Below are 21,653 nucleotides of genomic sequence, written 5' to 3'. Positions count from 1 at the left end.
GGGGGACCATATGGGGTGCCAGAGATGGGACTCAGGAAGGCCATGTGCATAGCCAGCCCCCTGCCCACTGCGCTGCTGTTCCACCAAAAGGAGTTTCCAAGGTGCCAGGAAAGAAACTGTTCAAAGTTCTTTTAGGCAAAAAAAAAAAAAAAGAGAGAGAGAAAGGTCATTACACATACAACTACCTCCTTCAGACTTGCCACCCATCCCCGTCCTGCCCAAGGAGGAGACTCCAGTGGAACTTCCTTCTGAATGGCACACAGGCCAGTATGCCCTGCAGCCATCTGAAAGGTTTCTGCTCCTGAGAAATCCTCTGGCTCCTGAATAAATGATTCCCATTATTCCATTCACCCAGTGTCTCCTAAGCCTTCTATTATGAGTCTGAATTTTAAACAGGGACTCGGTCCTTTATTACAAGCCCTAATCCATGTTCCCAGTAACACTGCTTTCAAAGTTACAGAATCCATCTGCAATCTAATTATTGCTAAACCTTATCCTCCCTCCCTCCACCCAGAACAAAACTGCATTTTTAAGAAGACAGCACTGAGTCTAATTAAAGATATATATGTGTGTGTGTGTGTATATATATATATATATATATACATATATATATATGAAAGAACTATTATTAGAAGATCACCTGTATTTCCAGGATAAAAGTGCCATGAGAGCACATAAGACAGTAAGACTACCTGCCTACTCCCCACCATAGCCTGATTCTCTCCCTGGAATTACACATGGCCCAAAAGACCAAGCAGTGGGCATGTGACAAATGACTACATCTGAGTGCTCACTCTATATACCAGGTGATATGTGCAGCACTGAAACAAAAGTGCACATGATGCCCAACCCCACACAGGGATGAGTTGAAGATTTGCATCTCCTTCTAGGTTTGCTTTTTGTTTGTTTGTTTGGGGGCCACACCCAGCAGTGCTCAGGGCTTATCCTTGGCTCCCTGCTCAGGGTTCACTCCCAGCGAGGCTTGGATCAAACCCGGGTCAGCATGTGAACAAAGCAAGCACCTTACCCTCTGCACGCTCTTTCTCTAGCTCTCCTTCCCCAGGTTTTTAGAACAGAGTTTCTAATGAATCTAAACACAAACTAGAATAACATTTCTGAACATGGAGGGCATTAAAATAGATGGCAGCAACTAGAAAAATTAAAATTAAGATACGCAGTTTGCAGCAAGCTAGGATGAATATGAGGGTATCAAACCAAATAAAATAAGTCAGAGGCAGAAGACCAAACGCAAGATGATTTCATGCATCTGTGGTGTACAAAAAAACAAATCAAGGGTAGGAACAGGAGCAATTGATAATTAACCTTGAGAACTGGAATCCAGGTCTGGGAATGTCAGGTTTAAGGGGAGGGGAGCAAACAGATTGACTGGAAGTAACCTGAGAAGGTGGAGAGTCCGGGGCAGTCAGGCAGTGCAAAGGGAGGGTACAGTGTGCACCCAAACTGCAACTGTCAATCAAGAATGGGGGGAGAGGAGAAAGAAGTAATGTCAGACTGGAGGTGACACTTGGGATGGGGGAATGGTCACTTCATGGCAGGGGTACACAGTAACATATGATAAACTTTAACACTATTATACTGCTTTACCTAAACTATAATATAATAAATGGACTGGAGCTATAGCACAGCGGGTAGGGCATTTGCCTTGCATGCAGTCGACCCAGGTTCAATTCCTCAGTCCCTCTTGGAGACACCAGCAAGCTAACGAGAGTGTCCCACCCGCACAGCAGAGCCTGGCAAGCTAGCCATGGCATATTCGATATGCCAAAAAGAGTAACCACAAGTCTCACAATGGAGACCTTCCTGGTGCCCGCTCGAGCAAATTGATGAACAACAGGGCAGAGTGCTACAGTGCATAATATAATAAATATGGCAACCACACTAGGTTCCTGAATGCATGACTAAAAATCAGAAGTCAAGTGTGTAATGATTCCAAGGTGTTTCCAACCGGGCTAACACATGTTCCATTTGGGGGAGAAAGGAGGCCGTGCGTGGAAGTAATTTAGGAAGCGCTACTCTAGAAGACCACCAGCTCCTACATCTGCAAGCCTGAATGCACTGTGAAAAGTACAAAGCAAAACCCGAGAAAGCCAGTGCAGAAAAGGCAGCTTTACTGACCTCTTGAAACTGGATCTCTCTTTGGATTAGCCAAACCACCAACAACCCAGGAAGTCAATAAGGAGGCGACTATTCTGTTTAAAGGAATGATAAAGAGAACATTCAGGGCAGCCATTTATCTTGAGACCCTCCACCTGACCGTTACCTCATCCTCCCACTCCTCAGCCTTCTTTCTCCCTCTCTAAGAAACCACCAGCTTGGGTCCCCTAAGATAATGCTTTCAGTTTTTGATTTAAACCCTGTGCTTCCCAAATTACCATTCTCTGCTATTCCCAAATAAAAGCATATCTGCTGACCGAGCTCTACTGTTAGTGATAAACTTTACTGCCAATCTAACTTTCCTTGTAGTGAAGATTAGCTACACTACACGCTCAGGGGACTACATCAGAGCGTGAGGCCAAGGATGCCTGGTGGGGAACCAGAGTGGAAGAACTGGGATCTGTGAAGGGCAGCTCATCCCTGTCATCAGGCTGGGACACAAGAAAGTAGATGCTTGGGGCTAGAGCGATTGCATAGTGGGTAGGGCGTTTGCCTTGCAGGCAGCCGACCCAGGTTCGATTCCCAGCATCCCATATGGTCCCCCAAGCACCACCAGGAGTAATTCCTGAGTGCATGAGCCAAGAGTAGTCACTGTGCATTGTGCATTGCACTGTACAAAATGACCAAAAAAATTTTAAAAAGTAGCTGCTTTTCTCATGCTGGACACTATAAAGTGTCAGTTACACTGGGTGGAACCGATTACAGCTCAGGCAACAATGTTCACACACAGCACATACAAAATTACCACTACCCCAGTACAGCGGATGAAGACTTTTATTAGTTTAACTCACAGGCGGACATGTTTTGCTACTCAGAACTTTAGTAATAGTGGACAGAAGAAGGGGCAGGAGGCTGTAAATTAAGTCTTGATCTTTGAATCAACTAGGGTGTTATTTTGTAACCCCAGTGTCTCTTCAGCACAAGTGTCTTAAAGTATCTTAATTTTTAGTTTAGTCAGTTAGTCTGTGTGTAATGTCATAAAACTGAGGTCAGGGGATCATTTTCCTAATTACTGCTTGGAAGTAGAAACCATTCCTTGTGAATGCCTTATAAAATCTTTTTTCAAGTCTTATTCAAACTTCTGTTAGGAGTGAATCACAAAGGTAAGATTTGGCTTTGCAAAAGTAAATAGACCTAATTTTCATTTACCAGGAGAGCTGGGCTGAATGCCTGAGCTGGCTGAACTGGCCCTAGAGCAAGTGTGAACAAACTAAGTAGCACCTGGATTTCAAAATATCTGGATAGGACATAATGAGACTCAGTCAGAAAATGGTCAGAGCAGATGAAAAATCATACCTAAAATAAAGGACTCTGAAAAGCAGCTAACAGAATCATGTTTGAAAAGGGTATAAGACCAAGATGAAGTGAAAGGTAAGTGCACCGTGAAAAGTGAAGTCACAATTCACTGGTGTTATATATTTGTAAGCATATTGCATATGGCAGAGGAACCCAGGTGTGCAGGACCTGGGGCTGAAATCTCCAAGCCTGCTCGGATCAGGACTGGGCCTTTTCCATCCAGATCCCCCATCTTCCAGTAGCTAGGCAGTCACACCCACAAACTGCCCCTAGTGCCATGTAATCTCATCAATGGCCAACATCCAGAGATTATAAAACCAAGCTCCCAGAAGAGAGCCATGCAGAATCTCACACGGTAGAGCCTGGCAAGCTACCCATGGCCTACTCATATGCCAAAAACAGTAACACCGATGGGTCTCATTCCCCTGATCCTGAAAGAGACTCCAGTGCAGCACCACTGGGAAAGATGAATAAAGAGAGGCTGCTAAAATCTCAGGGATAGGGCGAATGGAGACGGTACTGGGCCCACTCAAACAAATGATCAATGGGTGACAGTGATCCAGTAATACAGAGATTGCAAAGTATCTCCTGCCCCTGCACCAGGCTGTTTCAGCAGGGCCCCCCTGGAGGCAGGTGGATTGAGTTTCCCTCCCAGCCCCAAGCAGAACCCTGGCAGCCAAAAACCTCCGAACCCAACCACAGCCATGCTCAAGGCCATACTCCACATGCTTGGACGAGCTTCATGCATGAAGGAACTGGCAGAGGAATCCAGGTATGCAAGACCCACGGCAGAGATCTCCAAGCCTGCTCGGATCAGGACTGGGTCTCCTCCACCCAGATCCCCAATTTTCCAGTAGTTTGGCAGTCACACCCACAAACTGCCCTTGCAAGCCCAACAATGGCCAAGATCCAGAGACTACAAAACAAAGCTCCCAGAAGAGAGCAATGCAGAATCTCACACAGCAGAGCCTGGCAAGCTACCCGTGGCGTATTCGATATGCCAAAAACAGTAACAATAATGGGCCTCATTTCCCTGACCCTGAATACGACAGGGACAAATGGAGATGTTACTGGCACCCAGTTCAGCAAATCAATGAGCAATGGGATGACAGTGATACAGTGATTGCAAAGTAGAACACCATTAGTCTCAATTAAATCTTACACAAAAGGGTATATATGTTGTCTGGCTCTTTAGCCTGGCTATAGAACCAGTAACATGAACAAGTTTTCTACAGAAAAGAAAAAGAAAGAGAGAGAGAGAGAGTTTGCTTAAGAGGATAGAGGAATGCTTATTAATAACTAGACTAGGAAAGACCATAGAGAATCTTGGGAGGTGGTAGATATTTCAAGAAGTATGGATTCTACTTGAGTAAACTCACAAAATTAGACACGATATTTTGTCTAAACTTATAGAATCAGACATTTATGAGTTTGTTTAAACTCACAGAATCAAAAACACCAAAAATATATGCATTGCGTTCTTTTCAGGCTTTTTTTTTTTTTTTGCAGGGATGAGGGGTTGGGTGTATAGGTAGAGAAATAGTGTAGGAGGTTAAGGTACATTCCTTGCATTTGACTGCAGATGCAATCCTGGTTCAAAGTCCCACCACCACATATGGTACCCTGTGTATTGCCAGGGGTTACTCGTGAACACAGAGCCAGCAAAAGTCTCTGAGCATTTCCAGGTATAGCCCCGAAGTCAGAAAAAAAAAAGTTTTCATAATTTGGAATTTGGGGGCCTTACCTGAGATCACCTCCTAGAGGTGCTCAAGGAACTATATGAGCTGCCAGAGATAAAATCACGTCAGCCATGTGCAAGGCAAATACCTAAACCCCTGTGCCATCTCTTCAGGCCCTCTTTCAAAGCTTTAAGCTTATTAATGGCAGGTTTGTCAAAGAGATTAGTTGTTAAGTATACTGATGTTTTGAGATACATTCCCCACCAAAAAAAAAAAAGAAATGATAGATAGATAAATATTGTAAGACATTAAAGCCTTAATAAACTTTAGGTTGTGGGCATATCGGTTTGATCCTACAAAATTCTCTCAACATACCTGTATTATTTTTATTTTTCTTTAATTTTATTTTCATAAAGTTGTTCACAGTCATGGATTACATTCAATATTTCAACACCAATCCCACTACCATTACACCATCTCACCACCATTATTTCTAATTTTCCCACTACCACTCAAACCTGCCCAATGGGTAGGTACTAGATAATTTATTTTGTATTGCTTGTTATGAATAGCATGAGAAGTTGCGACTTTCATGTGTTCCTGGAATTCTAAAATTTTAAATAATTAGAGGCATTTCTGCAGTGAGCTGCTCAGTTCTGAGATTCATTTGTGAGTCTCGGGATCATCGTCATTAATGCGCTTTAGTGGCACCCAGAAGCAGTTCACTGAGGCAGTTCACAGTGACAGCAAGGACCCTAGAGGGGCGGGAAGGAGTGACCTGTTTCTAAGCCCTAGAGGCCTGGAGCTGTATTGTTTTTAAAATTGCATAAGTTGAGGGAGAGTAGATATTGACTATGCTGAGATATCTTGTTTTGGAGTTAAAAATTATAAATGGTAGCCAGCACTTATTATTGGGTCATAAAGTACACAAGTGAAGGTGAACTGAAGCAAACAGCACACTATCAGCAATTGAGTATACATCCCAGAGACATGGACAGCAGGCTTGATGCCCTGAATGGCAAAAGCTATCCACAGCCATGCTGCCTTCCGAGGACTGTCTCAGGTAAAGATGTTTATTATTCAGAATTACTTTAAAATAAAACTCTGATAAATCAATAATCAAAGTTATAGTTTTAAATGAAACATGTGATCTCAAATTACAAGTAACGTAAGTATTTTATCTGGATGGATAACTGAAACAGAATCAGCAATACATACTCAGTACTGCTAAGACATCACGGTCAAACATGATATATGCATTTCCAGTCACAAAGTTGAAATGTCTTGGGAATATAATACATTGCATGGCAACAACAGTTAATATTTCTGTATCATCTACTTCAAAGTTGCAAAGCAGGTGGAACATAAAAGCTCTTACCATGAGAAAAAATGTTTCATTAAGTATGTATGATAATAGTTGTTAACCTTATTTACTGTCATTTTTGGTGACAAAGAACATGTCAATTTCAAATCAGTGGCACATACCAGAAATCAATATGATGCTATATGTCTATTACTGTATTCCAACTTAAAATTAAGTTTAATTACATACTTCCTATCTTTGATGAGAACCAAACATTCTTATAGTACCTTTATGACACATGTATAAAAATAAGCAAATTATGAGAGAAAATCAGATAAGATGATCTAATATGATAGGTAAATTAATTGTCACTTAAAAAATACCTCCCATCACTTCTCCTAATAAAAATTCATCTTTGGAGCAGCAAAACCTAAACCAAATAAGAGGCTTGGTTTTAGGCAGAATGAGTTGACAGACACAGTACCAGGATCAAAGGAAAAACCGTTCTACAGAGTCAGAAGTGTCCTTTCATTATACAAGAGACCATCAAAAGCTAATCTAACATTCTATATGTTAGATATAGTTTGCCTATACTTCGCAAACTTCCCATTCTCTCAGGCACCCAGAGACTCAGCTGAATGAAGTTGTAGTATCCATTTATCTGAGTGTATCATTGACACAGAGATCTTTTCTGGAAATAAATTACAAGTGGCCACCAGCTAGGCCACACCACTTAGAGTTCAAGAGCTAATTGGTTTATCACCTAATACAGCTGCTGTATTAGGTGATAAACCATTGGTTTAATGACAGCGTTAAACCAATCTCTTTTATTTCTGAATCTGTAGCATGAGGAAGTTTAATTTGAGAATAACCAAGGCTCACTTTACAGTTAGAAAAGCTATACATCAGTTAGTTTGCTGACTATTTCACACGTTTATAAAGAACTGAGAAAATGAACAGGTAAGTTCCCAACCTCCATGGTCCACTCTTTAGGTTGCCCCCTGCTAACTTAAATTCTTGGCAGGATAGAGTGGAGAGATACGTCAAGTCTGTGTGAGTTCCACATCCTCATTAAAAACTGGATTATGGGGTCAGAGCTATAGTACTGAGGATAGGGTGGTTGCTTTGCACATGGCTGACTGGAATTCGATCCCCAGTATCCCATAGGGTCCCCCAAGAACCACCAGGAGTGATCTCTGTACACAGAATCAGGACTAAGCCTTGAATACTGCTGAGCATGGCCCCAAAACAAACAAAACAAAAATCCAAAAATTAATACTGGCTGCTTTGGACACACAAGCCCCACACTCATTTCTGTCTTCTGCAACAGCAAAGAAATTCCACTTTGCTCTCTGTACAATATTCCTAATCAATTTCAAAAAGCTTTCTCCTTCACTGTACCTTTCCCAGAAAAGGGAAAGGCAAGAGTGCAGCTTTGAACTGTCTAATGCTTCTGAGGATTGCAAGGAAAACAAGCGAATGTTGTTATGCTGCTTCGGGGAAGACAGGAGTCTGAATTCACACGGCACTCCATCCTTCGACACCTCCGTGCACTACACAACAAGGAACACCTACACGGAATAAGTACTTGTGCTGGAATGACAAAGAAGAGTCGGATTAAAGGCAGTCTGTCCTGAAATCCTCCCAGGCATGGCTTCTCACTTCGGCCACATCTCCTGCTCCAGCTCAACACTGCTCTGCTCCATAGCTCATTTCCCAAAGAACTGCGAGTCGTGGTGCCAGGCTAGGAGGATGGATTTAGAAAACTGCACATAACCAGACGTGCACAGCGACAGCAGCCATCAGACATCACCCAGATTTAACTGCCCTAAAATTAGCAGTCGAGCAAAGTAGTTACTGCAATGGTTGCGTCAGAGCTCTTCTGACTGGCTAACTGCCAGTTTTAAACAAATTGTCCTGCTTTCTCTACCAAGGAAACAATATTTTGGAACAGAGCCAGCTAAGTATTTCAATGAATGTTCCAATTCTAGCTTTGCTATTAATGTTTTATATTTCAGTGACAAGGTGAACAAAGTCTGTATGGGCTACATCTGCAAGGGGGTTATTTTCTTTGTTGTGAGCACTTATTCTTTGGGTGAGCAAAGTACTGGGGATGAATCCTTTTAAATATTTAAATGCCTGAAATTTATTTAGGGATTCACATTCAAGGGGCTTCAACAAAGATTATGCAAATCTAGCAAAGTATAAATGCAAAACAAAAACTGTTTTCCTCTTATACTTCTTTTAATCTTGGCAAAGATTCAGAAGCTGAAGAAATGTTCTCTGCATGATCACAAAAGAGCCCACTCTGCACCAAAAAAAAAAAAAAAAAAAAGATAACCTGATTCCATCAGAACTGCTACCTCATCACAAACTGCCAAACTTCTAATTAATAAACAAATAATCCAACAGCCCATGGAACAGGGTGTTTTAAAATTAGAATAATACACTCATTAGCCCAACCTTGACAATCATTTCTTCGATTTCAGAGACAATAGGTAATTTCACCATTCTCATGTGCATGCACCTCCTCACTCCCTCCTTACTTCTCTCTTCTTTCATTCATTTAATTTAGGATTTTTTTTTTTTTTTTTTTTTTGCTTTTTGGGTCACACCTGGCAATGCACAGGGGTTACTTCTGGCTCTGCACTCAGGAATTACCCCTGGCGGTGCTCAGGGGACCATATGGGATGCTGGGAATCGAACCGGGGTCGGCCGAGTGCAAGGCAAATGCCCTACCCGCTGTGCTATTGCTCCAGCCCTAGGATTTTTTTTTTTTGATAAATCATACCTCAATCATAAACCAAGACAGCTATAAAACAAAGATCCCTATAGTAGGATGGGGCATTAAGTTCTTAGAAACATGATTCAGAAAACCCTTTCTCTCTTATTAAACTTTAGTTTCTACTTCAGTAATAGGGGATAACCACATCAACCTTGTCATTCTTGTCAAATCTGTAAAAGAACATATATGATTGTTCAGTACAATAGTTGGTTCTAAATTCACTTTTAGGAATGTCTCTCCAATTCATTATTCTGCCCCAAAGTTTAAAAAATATTAAGCCCTTCTCACTAGCTCTTACTGTTTAAAATTGCTGAATTTTTTTTTAAATCCATTATTCCAACCAAATCATTTAAATGACTCTCAAATACACACTTGGAGACAAACTAGAAAATTTGCTGTTAAGCTAATCTCTCAGTCTTGCTTACAGTTCTCATCATAACAAGCCTTCATAGACAAATTTAAGAAAACTTGAATTTAGAATACTATGCCTTCTGAGTTCATGTAGCACTGCTCTGTAGCACTGTCATCAAGTTGTTCATCAATTTGCTCAAGCGGGCACCAGTAACGTCTCCATTGTGAGATTTGTTGTTACTGTTTTTGGCATATTGAATATGCCACTAGTAGCTTGCCAGGCTCTGCTATGCGAGCGGGATACTCTCAGTAGCTTGCAGGGTTCTCCAAGAGAGATGGAGGAATCGAACCCGGGTCGGCCGTGTGCAAGGCAAATTCCCTACCCACTGTGCTGTCACTCCAGTTCAAGTTCATGTAATGAAGGAAATAGGACTATGCTGGGAAATAAAAGGTGAAAGGCTTCTACCTGTAAAGTTAAGGCTACACTTACCAGGCACTAATATTTAAAGTATAAACAATATCTTAACTAAATTGCAATCCTCAACTTAAAAAAATGCTGACAGGTTTTAAGAAGCATTATTTCCGGTAGAATTTTCATGGCTACTGGATTGAGAGACAAGGGACTACAGGTCACTAAACAATGCACAATTTGGAAATAATTTCTATTCACAGACCTTTATTAATGAGCTAAACCTGGTATTTTATGGAACTGCAGCATCCCCTGATCCCACAAGGCCATGCATTTGGGAGCAGACTCTGAAACCTGGGAAAGGTGTAAACCCCGCATTCTCATAAAAGGAGGGACACCCCTTGGGGTGTCTAGGCTCCTGGGACCACAGGCATCTGAATGGAACTATCAAGACCCACACGGGCCAGATGGAACTTTACGATTACCCTCTTCAGAAACTAGTACTTGTCCCTTTTTAAGTAATTAAGTCACGGGTCATTTCAGATGACCTGGGAATGATCCGTGTAAATGGTTCATTTGATAGATTATTCATTATAGAAATGATCAGAACTCAGAGGCAACACTATTTGGTACAACAAAAGCCACGTTCTGTTATGTCTAAATCTACAACTCCCCATCAACCTTGGAATGAACAATTGTTTAAGAGCCTACTGTGTGACAAAAACGACGTACACAGAAACTGAGGGGCTTCAGTAGGAAATCAGAAACCTGCCCACCCAGATGGCACTCAGGTTCCGCTGCACTGAACCAGCATGCAGACACATTTTTTGAAAAGAGTCAATATGCATATATATGTCACAGAATATACATATTCATTGCCTTCCTGGGTAAGTGCTGTGGATTAAAACCAGGCTGAACACAGGGAGGGTGCAAAAGAGGGTAGGCAGGTGCTGGTTTGGCAGGGCAGCAGCACCTCCCTCTCTAAGGGAGTACCAGAGACCTGCTTCCCCTAGAGCCAGTCTCCAGGATCCCTCCAGCTGGTGGGATGCTGCACTTCCTCCAGGAATCAGGAGACGAAGCCTTATCTGGACTTTGAAAATTGTCTTTGCTCTTTATAAGCTTCCAAATGAGCAAGTGATTAATGAAGTTTTCCCTGATTCTATGTCTGGTATCAGCTATGGGTGATAACAGGACATTTCCTAAATTGCTGAGTTCTACTATGAACTTCCCCAAACCAGGTTCCCCCATGACACTATCACTAAACACTAAACACCCCACCCCCACTTTCCCTCCCCTCAACAAATGAAAGAAAGCTGAACCTAAATAACCGACCAGCAATTCTGGGAAGCACAGTCCAAACCAAAAAACACCCTTGGAGCAAAAAGAACAAATGGATATGGGCCCCATGTAGGTGTAGTTCAGTATGTCTTAGTTTATCTTGCAAACCCCCATGAAAATTGTGTTGAATGGTTCACGTACACAGATCAGAGAGGTGCAGTAGAACAAAGATCTCTGGACCAGGGTCACACACTTTTTAAAATAACAAAGAAACCCCTGTGATATGAAAGAAAACACTTCAATTTGTGTTTTGTAAAACAACATCCTCCTTAAAGTTTCTATTTTTATATTTTAGTTATGCATTATGTCATCAAGTAAAAATGTACATCTCATACACAGTACTATTTATATTGTGTATGCACACACATGACACATTTATACACACATAAACATTGAGATAGGTAATTTTGCATAGCTATACGGCACATTGGTAAAAAGTCTATTGTTTATAGTGCCTATTACAAAAAAATAACTGCATCAAGACAGAAAACACATGAAGCAGCATAGCCACAAGAAACTAGCACAGTAGTGCCTTATTGGAACAAAGTTGTGAGTCCCTACAAATCTAGAAAAAGTTTCCAGAGACTCAATTCACAGCTTGGCAGCTTAATAATTTTATCAGCAACTTTGATAAAGATGAAAAGGACAATACATGGAATAGAGATACAATACACAGGTTAATACTCTTATGCACACGACCAACTCTGATTCGGTACCGGGCATGACACATGGTTCCCTGAACACAGCTAGGAGTGATCACAGATCACGGAACCAGGAATAAGACCTGAGCACAGTAGTCAGGTGTGGCCCAAACCCCACATCCCTTGCCCTCCACAAAGAATGTATATCAGAATTATGTACAACAGACCTCCCTCTGTGTGTGTGTATGAGAGAGAGAGAGAGAGAGAGAGAGAGAGAGAGAGAGAGAGAGAGAGAGAGAGAGAGAGAGAGAGAGAGAGAGAAGCTGATTTAGGGTCTGGGAAAAAGATAAGACCACAAGTTCAATCCCTGACACCACATGCATGCTATCCCTACAACAGGCTTTGCTGTTGGGTGTAGCCCTCTAGTCCCCCAAGCACCAGCAAGGTGGCTCTGATGGTATCTAGCACACAGGGCCTCCTTGGGCCCTAGCACTGACCTTATTGGCTGAGCTGTCCTTGCAAGGGACCCTGGAGCCCTGGGACCAGAGCATTTCCCCCCCACCAAAATACAGTCTGACTTAAAATGCAGGCAGCATTTGGGGTGGCAGGGGAGTACATGCAAAGACGTCAAAACATTGAGTCAAATTAAAGAAAGCAACATAACAAAAAATGAAAAGTCAAATAAACATTAGGTGCACAATGATATGAGCAAAGGTAAATAAAACCTAGCTTTGTGGCAGTATGTGATGCTGGACTCGGGTTTTAGCAAACTGGAACTGAGCATGAGCAATGTGGTTGCCACCAAATGAACACAAAACTCAAGCATATCAGGGCAAGGAGAATAAGTTCAAAAAAGGGCACACTGCCTGCTCTACACAGGCTAACCTGAGACCGTTCAGGCATTAGTCAATGAGAAACTGCCGTAATTCAGGATAGGAAAGGATCTGTTCTCCAACAGAGTAGAATTCAAACAAGTAAGTCTTGTTAGATCTCAATTCCATAGGTGAAAAGACATGTTCACGAGCCAGGGATATGGGTTCAGGAGTCAGAGGCACACACCTTGCATGTACAAGGCCCAGAGTTTGCTCCCTGGGACCTCAGGACCCTCAGAGCACAGCAGATTTGGTCATCCAAGTCCACATCAGCAGGCCCATAATGAAATGTCCAACCCATTTAGCTATCGTGGGGAGTGATCCCCAAAACACTGTTAAGAGGCCCCAGCCAAAAATCAAAACTAAAACTCCTTCTAAAACATCAAGAAGCTTGAGCTCTCCACTCCTTACTGACAATGTTCAACTAGTGCTGGGAAACCACTCACAAAAGTAAACAAAGGGTCCCCAGCATCAGAAAGGGCTTGTTGATCTGGTCAGTGATTGGTAAATGCTAGGCCTAGTGGGTGGGGTGCTTGACCTGAACGGAATTGACCCGTGTTCGATCCCCAGCACCCCGGCACCTCAAGCCCACTAGGAATGATCCTTGAGCGCACAGCCAGAAGTAAACCCTGAGCACCGCTGGGTGTGGCCCCAAAAGATATTTAAAAAGATAAAAGTATCTGTGCATCGGGTTGGTATATAATGATATGCTAGGTACATTAATGAAAGTTTTCTCTGGACGGGAAGAACTAGTCTGTCTGATAGTATACATATTCTCCCTTTTTTGATATATCCCAATATATCTTAATGCATTCGTCATTGAACATCACATTAATCATCACTGATCCTTCACATTACTTATTTTTAAATGCAGTGATTATAGATAGTAATTGCCAATATGTTTATGTAGCAGCATCAAATGCTGACAAATCTGAGAAGCCATTTTTCTTTTCATTTTACAGGTAGATGAAAATAAATACATAAGAAAAATCTGAGGAATTAACCTTAAACTTCCATTCTTAAGACAGAGATGCCATGATAACTGGACTCAATATAATGTACCTTTTCTTTTTCTTACCACCCAACTTGGCTGTTCATTTTATACAAAATAATAATGTATCAAGAAATCTGGTTACACTAAATATGAAACCTAGCAAGAAATGGAGGCCCTAGGAACTGGAGTGATAGCACAGTGGGTAGGACATTTGCCTTGCATGCAGCCGACCTGGGTTCGATTCTCAGCATCCCATATGGTCCCCTGAGCACTGCCAGGAGTGATTCCTGAGTGCAGAGCCAGGAGTAACCCCAGTGCATTGCCGGGTGTGGCCCAAAGAGCAAAAAAAAAAGAAATGGAGGCCCTAAATGTTCCTTTTCCTCCTCCACCTCAACTCTTTGGAAACAAAGTTCATGAATCAGGTTCAGAAAGGATCAAAATCATTTATCTCTGAAGTTATGAAGCATTTAAATTCCTTGGGGCCAGGAGTAGAGCTGAATACTAAAGCTCATGCTCTGCATGAATGAGGCCCTGAATTGGGTATGATCCCTTGAACCCTTCCCCCTCAAAATAAAACAGTCGTATCACACTGCCTCCCTTCTCTAAAAGGAGTTAAATATGACTAGAAGACAAAAGCAATTTCTTAGTGATTGATTTCAAAGTAAACCATGTAGCTATAACTGTCCATGATGTTCACATACAAACTTTATTCCAAAGGAATACAGTACTAAGAGGGGAAACATAAACCATCCCATTCATTCATTTTCACTACTTTACTACATTTAATCACTGTATCACTGTATCACTGTCATCCCATTGCTCATCAATTTGCTTGAGCAGGCACCAGTAATGTCTCCATTGCGAGATTTGTTGTTACTGTTTTTGGCATATAGAATACACCAGGGGTAGCTTGCCAGGCTCTGCCGTGCGGGCAAGATATTCTCGGTAGCTTACCAGGCTCTCCAAGAGGAGTGGAGGAATCACACCCGGGTCGGCCGCGTGCAAGGCAAATGCCCTACCCGCTGTACTATCACTCCAGTCCCAATACATTTAATAGTAATGTCAAATAAATATAAAACTTTATGTTGGAAAGGATCATGGAGATATTTTCTCCAAACAAATCTGTGAAAGGACTAGAGTTAGAAACTAGAAGTTGTTCCTTTCCCTGCTGCCAATCTACTCTATCACCATACGAGAGAATTAGGTGCACTAATGAAAGCAGAAAGTCTGAAACATGTATTTTCTTTCTTCTCTCTATTTTGCTTGACTCCCACTGTCCTGAAACATGTATTTTCTTAGGACTGCATTTCATATCTTACTCAAGTGCAAAATAAAATAAAACAATAATCTTTGCGTTGTGTTTCACTTAACATCAACAGTCTAAATTTTCTTCAAATTCAGCATGACTGAAAGGATTTGTCATCCTAAACCACTATCATAAATTGATCAAAATTTCAAAGACTCAATTCTTCTTTAGAACAAAAAAAAAGTTTTTACCAATTATGATGAGGGACTAAGCACCTATATCTACATAAGCAGAGTCCTATGTTAAATATGTGATAAACACAATCCCTTTTAAACTAGGTGTGATGACCAAACATAGCACTTTAAACCAGTTTCAATTACCAGACAATTATTCTTACAGATAGTAGCTCACTAATATAACCTCACCTCAATAACAGGTTTATTTATATGAATAATTTACTGCCCCTTCTGCCTCTGCCTCTAGTGACAAGATCCCCTAAACATAAGCAGGAATTGACCAACCTCAGATACGAAGAAACCTTCCAAAATACTATCTTAGCCTCAAAAATAGGTGAGGGGACTTTTCCAAACTCACAGAAGTACTACAGAAGCTAAATCTTGATCCTGTTATGATTCTCCTGATATATTCCATAAAATTAAAGCTCACTGAGAAAGACTAAGATTTAAAAAGATTAAAAATTTGATAAAAGAAAATTTACACTGAAACCTACTTAGGCAAATCTGCAGCCCATCCTCCAAAAGCTCGAAGCTCCCCCTCCATACCTGTATTTTTTTCTGGCTTTATTTTCCGACCCAAAGGCTTACACTGCTTCTTATCCAAGTTCATTTCACCCCATCTATAGGTAGCATGTGGGTACTGATAATTTCATTTCCTACTTCCCAGATCTTTACTAGATTTTTTTCTTTAGCTATTTATGATATGCTTGAATCTAGAACAAATTTAACATATTATATTTTAAGCTGGGTACAACATGATAAATAACAGCTATAGAGAGAATTTCAAAATATTTCTTCAGCTAATAAATAAGACTGCCTACTTAGACATGATTTGTTAGGTTGCCATGGTCTTTCTTGGGGGCGGGGCGGGGTAGGGGGCTTAAAAACACATACTGAGACTAGGCAGGCCATCTACAACCTATTGTACTTGCCATGAAAGGAATCGTGCTTATAAGTGAAAACCACGTATCAACTGGGGAAATCAAAATAAGAATGTCCTCACATAATCCTTGGTATGAATCATACATATAAACTTCAGCTTTGTCTCTTCCTCAAATGCATCAATAGAATCTTCAGGAAGAATTGCTGCTATCTGAAGCCAAGACTGAACCGGCCTGTGATCATTATTCTATAACACTCTGAATCAAGCAATCAATTACTAAATGGAGCCATAAACACCATAAACTAAAATGCTATGTAGAATTACAAGTCTCACTCTAGAACTTCAAGTACATTTTGTCAAAACATAAAACAGGCATTCTTAAATCTGTCACTGAAAAAAGCAACCATGTTCTCTTGAAATTTATCTTCAAGGATGACAGAAACAAGAAGTTACCTTTTCATATCTGTATATAAATAATTATCTTGAAATAGAAGTCGTGTTTTTCAGGGAAAGAAGGATATTTGGAGATTTTTTCCACCTGCCCCCCAACTGCTGGTTCCCCATTACTAATTGTAAAACTAGAATAATTGCGCTCTGGATTGCAGATAGGGGGGGGAAGGTGCAGTTTACTAAATGTCTGTCATAAGAAAGCCATCTAGTGTTAACATTTAGAAATGAAAACTGCAGACAAAAGAGGCAAAGAAATGAAAATTCTCAATGACTATTCCGAACTTACTGAGCAAACCTACAAAAATCAAGATGCTTTTGTTTTGCTTTGTTTCTCAAGGGCAATCCTTATCAAATACAAATCTAAACCAACCAAAATCCCAAATGCCTTAAATTTTACACAGACACCCCCCCCCATCATGTTTTGATGAGCACAATCTCATGACCAATGCACTTGATTTTTCCAGTACTCGCGACTGGAGTCATCTTGGGCTGAATTAATTTAACTGAAGCAGACTAATGATGACAAATATCTCCCAGAGGGGTAATGCCAAGTTGTTTTCTCTTACCGAGAAGCATCAGGCCCTCGCCTGTGGATGATGAACCGAAATTGATTCTCTAAGGTTTGAAGCGCGATAGGAAATTAATCTGCAGGTTCTCCTGGGGATACTCCCAGGATATGGCCAAACTAGCTTTAATAATACCCGGGACCCGAATGGGACTGGGGCTGGGGGCTGGGGGGTCAGGGCGAGACACCCAGACCGGGGAAGTGGGAGAGCCGTCCAACTCCCAGGACTGTGGACCTGAGTTAGAAGGGCTCTAGCCCTCTGCTCCCGACCGTACAAAGAGGGCGCCAGGAGCTTGAGCCGGCGAGGTGCGCGCGCCGGGCACACACCTTCCCGGGGGAATTAGAGCCCCAGCAAGTTCAGCAAGTAACACCCCGGGATCGGGTCCTCGGGGTGAAAGGCTTCGGGCAATCTTTCATCTTTCCTCTTAAGATTAGTCACAGGCGAGTCGCTGGACACCTCGAGAGAAAAGTCCTCCTTGGCGCTTCTGTCACCAAGACAGGAATAACCTTTCCGCCGATCGATAACTTTGAGAGGACGCGCGGCGGCGAGGCCCCTTCCATCCCAGCTTCGGGAGCGCGGGTGCATCTCTCCGGCTGGACACCGCCCCGCGCACCCGTCTCCACCCGGCTCCCCACCCCGTCTCCGCGCGCTTGGCCCCGCCGCTCCCGGCACCGTGCTCAGGAGCACTCCGCGTCATTCCCTGAAGGGACTAAGGCCAGCCCTCGGCACCCTCCGAAAGCTCCCGAAGCGTCCCCCCCGTCTAGATCCACCACCCCCCCTCCCCGCCTCGCTCTCCGTCCGCCCGTTTCCGACACGCACCTCCTAGACGCGTTCCGCCGGGACCTTCTACAGTCCGAGAGCGCGCGGCGACGCGTCCGGGAGCCGCCGCCTTGCGGCCCGCCGCTGCCTGGGACTGCCCATCGGCCCCGACTCAGCCGGGGCTGGGCGACGGCGGCGAGCGGCCGGGACCCGCCGGCTGCGGCTGGAGCTGTCGGCCCGAGCTCGGGCGGGCAGCCGAGGCGGGGGCGCGGCGCTGCTCCTCCTCCCGGATCCTCCTCCAGCTCCGCCGGCTCCTCCCGGGCTCCAGCTCTGCCGCGCCGGTTCCCGACGCCGCCGCCCGCCTGCCCGGCGGCACCGCCCCCGCCCGCTCTGCCGCTTCCCATTGGTCACCAGCTGCCGGCCCCCCGGCCCCGCCCCGCGATTGGGCGCGGGGACAGTCTGTCCCACCGCCCCGTGGGGCTCGGGGCTCGGAGGGTGCGCGGATCCCGGGACCCTCGGCGCGCTGGGGGGACTGCGCTCGGCAGACGCTGCGGCGTCTTTCCTGGAGCTGGAGCTGGAGCTGCGAGGCGTGGAGTGAAGGGAAAGTGGGTCCGGTGAGCCTGGAGAGAGACGCAGCCTACCTGGATCCGCAGTCTGGGAGAACCGTCTCTACCTTCCTTTTTTTGCCTTTCAGGAAGGATAAGTTAAGAATCCTGCCTCTGGCTCCTATCCGCCCCAGGCAGTCTGAACCCTGTCCCGCCTGCGTCGCGAGTGACACTGGGTCCGGCACTGCTGCGCCTCCACCTGTCCCTGGACAGCCGAGATTCTCATCGGACTACTGCCCAAGGGCGCATATCACTCGTATGACATGAGTTTGGAAGACCATCCCAGGGGCGATCTCTGGTGCGTCGCACTGTGCTGGCGGCGCGGATATGTGTGCAGAACACCGGAGGGCGCCCCCTGGATCTTTAAAGCGTTGTCCCTACTGTGTGCCAACCCCAGGAGTGCACTAAGGACTCCTCCAGGCGGCTGACTGGGGGACTGGCATGGGAGGTTGCACAGAGAAACGCAAAAGTAAATAAAACGTATGAGGTTAGAGGGGTGCCAGCGCTGTGAAATGCTGCGGAGAGGAGACATTTAGGAGGAGATAACCTGTGGGAGGTACACAATCCTGGAACACCTCCACCACCACCACCAACAACAACAACTTCCGCTTGCCGGCTTCAGTCCTTCAACCCAAGAGAGAAATATTCTTTGATCTTTAGCTGCACGGGGAAGAAACACACTGCACTTTCTTTTTAAAACCATCATTCCTACCATCCTAGAAATGCTGACCCTCCAGGAGGAGGAAACTGGACTTGAAGCTTTCTGTTTTGGTCTCTGGGTCACCCTGCGGGGCTGACCACTGCCCTCTCCTCGGGTAGCTTCCAGCATTGCTAAACGGACCAGTTTCAAGACTCTGATCCTCGAAACACGTTGAGCCATCTCTTCGGTCCTACTTGAAACTACCAAAAACGATTAATGTGTATTTCTTGAGTTGAACTGTCTGCTAAAAAATTAAAAGAATTCAGAAGACTTTTAAATTAGACTGCAGTTTACTGCCTACTAAGTAAAGAGTTCATACTCTAGGAGCTGGAATATACTAGTATAAGCAGCCTCTAACAACTTACAACTCCTCTGTAGGATTTCTGGAACAATATTTATCATCACGGTTTTGCGGTGCGCCTGTTTTCCTGAAATTGGATTTGGGGATTCCCCTTCTTAAGTGTGTGTGTGTGTGTGTGTGTGTGTGTGTGTGTGTGTGTGTGTGTGTGTGTGTTCTGGAGGTGGGAGGAGATAGCCAGCAGTGTTCCAGGCTTACTCCTGGCTCTGTGCTCAAGGATCACTCCTGGAAGGGCTCAGTGGACCATTTGAGATAGAATTCTTTCTGGGGAGATCATGTCCCAATTTCCCTATCACAAACACTCCCTAGAACATAAAACCCTCTTATCTATTAGAGGCACCCCTCCCATACTATATTACTTTGAGAGCTAGACCATGTAGACATTGCACGAATCTTTATATCTCATTTGTAAAATGCGGATAACATAGACAAGAACGGGTACAATAAGATGGGTCAGAGAGCAATACTATTGCATAATAAATGTCCTACATTCTCTAGATTTGTTGAGGGGGGACTCCATTATCAGCGTTCACAAACTTGTCATGTTATTAATTCAACAAACATTTATAGAGATCCTGAGATATTACAGAAGGTGCCGCATTTATTAAAATGCATAAGATAGGAGCACAACTTGCACTCCCGGAAACTTCACCCATTGCAGATACCTCCCTACTAAAGGGATAAACAAAATCCTTCAGCAGCAGTCATAGAAGAAAGTTTCTGAGTCAGTCTTGGGTGAAATACTTCCCTTCCTGAAACATCACCACTGGCTTCTCTAGCTTCAGATCTCATTGTCTTTCCCACTATTGTGTAGGGGCCAGGAGGAAAGAACTGCAACTTTCAGACTCCTGAGACAGTCACTGCCTGCATAGATGGTGATCAATGATGTCACTCTTGTTGCCCTGGTTCATTGTCCAAACAACAAGGAAGGACCTGTGATATATTCCTGAATATCCAGTAGCTAATGATCAGACACTCAGTGATGATGGAATCCATCATTCTTTTCCTCTCCCACCTTACCATAACCCTTTTTGTGATCTGCAGCCTAAAATTTAAGAATAACCTAAGCCCTTTGTCCACTCCCCAAGTTGAAAGCATTTTTTTTCAACTGCTTGTAATTTACAGCACAGAGTTCTCTGTGTGTTCTGTGTACGTGTGGGTGGGGGTGGAAGGGGGAGGGAGTTCATCAGTTTCTGATTTTTCAGAAACTCCAGATCCCATGCAGCCCATCTCCTCCACCATCAGCTTATTCTGGGCTTTAGCACATATGTACCGAGCCCCTTTGTTGTGCTTGGCCAATTCAGTAAAATGACAGTCCAACTCCTCAGAGTGTGTGATCTGTATTGAGAAATCTTCAACAGGCAACGCTAAGAATATCCTAGAAATCCATGAGATGTTAAGACTGTCATCTTCCTCAATCTTCCTCACCAATTTTCTTTCCAGTTGTCCATTTATTTCTTGCTTTTTTAGGGAGGGATGAACTCAAGGTAGAAACTAGAATTGTCCTAAGATTAAAATCATCATCACAGATATGGTCATTTTAATTTTTAGGGTCTCTTACATTAAAAAAAATCTTCTTTTCCTGTTATAGCTATGAATTTGCAGAAGTTTTCAAGTAAAATATTGATTCTTGGAAGTATGAGGTTGTGTTTGCCTAAAAGAGTGAACTTTCATCGCTTATCTTCATACATTCACCTTCCCTTAGGATAAGAGTTGCTCAGTCTTGCTAGCTATGCTTCCTTATCTATCTCTCAAGTCTTTTTTTTTTCTCTTGTGAATTCCATCAGGCTCTAGGGATTCCTAAGGAAACAATAGCAAGGGATTAATTTTCTTTATAATTCTGCATCAAATCTATACACCAAATCTTTCTGAAACAGTTTCAACATCAGTCTTATCTATTTTTCTCTGAAAAAAAAATAAGAAGAGTTCAAAGACATACCAGCTGTCTACTATGTTTCAAGATTTTAAGTTTGTTGGCTGCCCTTGGCTGGTACTTATATCTAATTA

General features: G+C 43.3%; 1 protein-coding gene across 5 annotated transcripts in view; it reads right to left on the bottom strand.

Annotated features, from left to right (window-relative positions):
- The window catches only part of SIPA1L2 (signal induced proliferation associated 1 like 2), a 268,964-nt gene extending 250,630 nt beyond the window's left edge, over window positions 1-18,334 (bottom strand). For all 5 annotated transcript variants that reach the window (XM_055146847.1, XM_055146849.1, XM_055146850.1 and 2 more), the window contains exon 1: window positions 18,044-18,334. The gene's annotated coding sequence lies outside the window, so the exon portion shown is untranslated. The remainder of the gene's footprint in view (window positions 1-18,043) is intronic.
- Between the last annotated feature and the right edge of the window lie 3,319 nt (window positions 18,335-21,653).

The sequence above is a fragment of the Sorex araneus genome, chromosome 9 (assembly GCF_027595985.1).
Source record: "Sorex araneus isolate mSorAra2 chromosome 9, mSorAra2.pri, whole genome shotgun sequence".
In the NCBI taxonomy this organism is placed as follows: domain Eukaryota; kingdom Metazoa; phylum Chordata; class Mammalia; order Eulipotyphla; family Soricidae; genus Sorex; species Sorex araneus.
This window is presented reverse-complemented; position numbering and strand designations above follow the sequence as displayed.